The following is a 3,899-nucleotide window of genomic DNA, read 5'->3' as shown; positions in this document are numbered from 1 at the left end:
TGGGATGATTGTTCTTCACTCCATGAAGCTGATTTTGCAGCTCAATTAGAGTGGAAAGAACCAGTAGCTGAAGAGCTAGAGGCCAAAGAAGTTGAGACTAGAGAACCTATAACAAATGAAGGAAATGACACCGTAGAGAACATCAATTGTGTTGATGTGATTAGAAAAGAGGAATTACTCCTAGAGCATGGTGGAGAAAATTGTAATAGATCATCATTGATCCATCCTGTGATCAATGATATACAAAATTTGGTTGACAGTTCGAGTGATGATAATGATGAAATTTTAGGTCTAGTTCTTACTAATCTCAACATGACAGAGTTACCTAGAAAAGCTATAGGTGCATATGGTGAACCAGTTTGAGACTCGTTTAAAATTTTGAGACCAGGAGAAAGAAGGATGACATGAACAAAAACACAGTAGCATGGAAAAGAAAGACTGAAGGACTATCAAAAAAACAGAGTTTGGAATCTTGTAGGTATCAAGTCATTCAGACTTGTAGCTATCACATTACTACAAAAAAGTGATAGACCTCATAAATAGAAGTGTATGACTTTTTTCTACATTGGGAGTCTGATGCAGAAGCATCCCGCTCAGAATATTATTAGACATTTGGTTGAATTATGGCGGTGATGTTTCTAGTTATTTTTAAGAATCTTGTATAAATTGAGTAGAAATATATGTGTGAGACTTTTAGTTGTGAAATATTCTCAACTATGTGAGAATACCAAGGATAATTAATGTGTGTAGATCTCGTAGAAATCTCCAGGATTACGAGATCCTCAAATAGGAATTAGTTGAGTGATTTATGGAGAATATTATGGATTTAGAATAATGCATAACAATGTACTTATTTCTATAAATGTAAGCCTGTGAGGAGAGTGAGAGATTTCTTTTGAGATTGTTTTTAGATAGAGTGTTAGAGTAGGTAGAGTGTTACAAAGTGTTGGAGAAAGCTGAGTAGTGGGAAGAGTAGAGCAGAGCATGAGAGATTCTGAATCTGTATGTAAATATTGTTATGAATAAAGGAGTGTTGTGGTTAAAACTTGTCTTTGCATGATCCTTTTATTATGTGATTTATTTTCATTATAGGCTCGACCCTGTGTAATTACAATGAATCATTGTATCCTGGAGATGTCTGAAGATCACAAGAATAAAGTTTAAAGAAGGTCTAAACTTACCGGAAGGGCTAAGTATTGGTGGAACCTTGAAAAATACATGCTAAATCTAAAAGAAGAGCAGAAGCCATTAGATCAACAGATCGATAGATCTATGGTCATCGCGTGCTCACAAGTGTGAACATTAATCCAGAAAATCAGAGGTGATATTTTATTAAATTAGGTTAATAGCTTAGTTAATCTGGAGCATCCGATTAAAGGAGGAAGATCCAATAGATTGCGCGTGGAAAAATGCATGTATGTTAATTTCATTTTCGGACCCAACGAGTTATCAAATATTGTTTAATCTAGTGAGTTTGGGGTTAATCATAGCTGTTCACTATGAAGGGTGTGATCCAACGGTGATTGCATGGTAAAGGTGTGCACAGGTTAATTCAAAGTTTGGACCCGAGAATTTTATGAACTGCAATCTTATTTCTTTCGGTTTCGTGTGATAACTGAAGTTTTTTCATATTCCAGGTAAATAAAGGAATTCTGTTATTATAGCAGAATAACGATATTAAAGGTTTAAACAGAAATTTAAATTGTTTTGAGCTCCGCTAAAGAAATCAGGGTCCAATAACTAATTAAATAGGGTTTAATTAATTTAAAACTCCCGATTTATGTTTAGCTGTAGTTTCACCCGATCAAATCTACTCTAGGAGAAAGCTTGTCTACTACAAATAAGGAAAATGACTAAAATCCTATGCTAAAAACACACCATTCTCTAACTAATTGCAGAGAAACTATGCTTTACAAGAATTCCAAGCTAACATGTATGAAATGCTACTATCTAAAGCATGGAAATTCAAGACATCAAACGTCACTACTATGCATGTAAAGGACTGACATAAATTTGTTTTGATCTTTTTATTCTTTTTCTAGAAAACCAAGTGTAAACCCTAATCTCTTTTGGTTATGTGGTAGGTGCCTGTTATAGACATTTTTGTGCCTTACAGCATAAAGCATGAAATTTCCATAATCTAAGGGATCCAAAGTCCCTAAACATGTTGTTCCTACCCCTAGAGGAACAAGGTCAGCAAACCACAGCAATTCAAATCAGTTCTCCACTGAAAAACACTCAAAAACAAGTCAATTCTGGATCATGTCAACTGCTCCACTGAGCATCTGCACTGAATGTCAGCTGCTCCATGGTCTACCTGCACTGAATATCAACTTCAACAAAGGCTACCTGCGCTGATCGAGTTTTGACATGTGGAGGTATCTTTCCTCAATGTGTCAGTGCCCAGGAAGCTTCCAAAATGACACTTGGATCAAAGGATTCGCCTAGTGATGAGTAAGAGGTTCTAAAACTCCAAGTGGAAGGTAGGATCTCCAAGTGGACTCAAGAACTGAAGAAGAACTGGAGTTGAAGAGGACACTAGTCACACATCAAGCTGACTCATCTTCTCTCCAAAACTCTATATAAGGATCTCATCCCATGAGATCTGGAGGCCGAAATTTTGTGCAAAGAATTGCTGTTGGTTTACAGCTGGAACTATTGGGTGATTGCTTGAAGGAGGTGAAGAGGAGATTTCTTTCCGTCAGGAGGGTGATGCTGGATTGGGCCTCTTATGGTTGTATCACCACCTGAACCTTACTTTCTTCCATTAATAAAGCATTTGAGGTTCTTCTATTCGCATGTGTTTCAATGATGTATTGTTTTACTTGCGTATTTGATTTATTCTAATCCTTGAATCAATTATGAATGCATGCTTCTTGTAGTTTCCCTTTCTCATCTTGTTTGCAAGATCTTGGTGTAGCTGGGCCCGTGAGAAGACAAGGAGCTGGGAGCAAGCAGCAAGGAGAGAAGATTGGATCAACCATTGGCGAAAGACATCAGTGAGTGGATCTCTTCCTTTTCCCTTTTGCATTTCATAAAGAAGTAATCTTAGATAGCTTTGCTTTGATTGTTGCTAAGGATCTATCACCCTTAGAGTGGGATAGGGTCATTCCGTATTGGATACTTTTCCCAACAACAAACTGGCGACTCCGCTGGGGAGCGTATCTTGTTGGATGCTTGTGTTTCTTGCTATTCATTTCCTAAACAAAGGGAGTACCAAATCGAACTGCATTTGAGTCCTTCGAATGCAAAGTAGAGGGCAGCTACTCTAGCTCAATTCTGGGCACGTTTATGATTTGAAGAGCTGATCCAAAAGGACTCTAAATAGCTCTTTGTGATAGTCTTCATCTTCCTTTAATCATCCTCTAGTGTGTACTTGATTGATAGCCTCTGATTTGGCCTAAAACAGTTGATTTTTGAGCAATCTGTGACCCGGAACCTGAGAGAAACGAAACTTTTCTCTTCAGCGCCACTGCAGTGAAGGCAGTCTGCATTTCAACACAGGTCCCGAAGGGGCTACCTGCGCTGAATGTCAAACTGACAGTGCAGAGCCTGCGCTGAACCAGTTTTGCATTGTGCAACTGGGGTTCCCTGCCTTCTGTTGCCCAGTTTTCAGTATTGTTTTTGCAGCCAGTTATCAACCTGTGTACCTATCTGAAACTACCTTTCTTTGCCATCATTCTGCCTCGGTTGTATAAAGAAACTGTGATTGTTCTTTTTGTATTTCTTACTTCATTTACAGTTTCCCATAACGAAAGCGAACTAGTCTTGCTGTGGCCTCTTAGATCTAGACCTGTGATAAAGTGTCGTTTTGATCCTAAGAGTTAGTTTATTTGCTGTTCATAGCTGATTGAGCATTTTCTTTCGTCATATGGTTCGAATTTGAGTATTTCTAGTGT

This window comes from Pinus tabuliformis, chromosome 3_1 (assembly GCF_031772625.1).
Source record: "Pinus tabuliformis cultivar Carrire ecotype Pingquan chromosome 3_1, CPIR1, whole genome shotgun sequence".
Lineage (NCBI taxonomy): Eukaryota > Viridiplantae > Streptophyta > Pinopsida > Pinales > Pinaceae > Pinus > Pinus tabuliformis.
Note: the sequence above shows the minus strand (reverse complement) of the source record.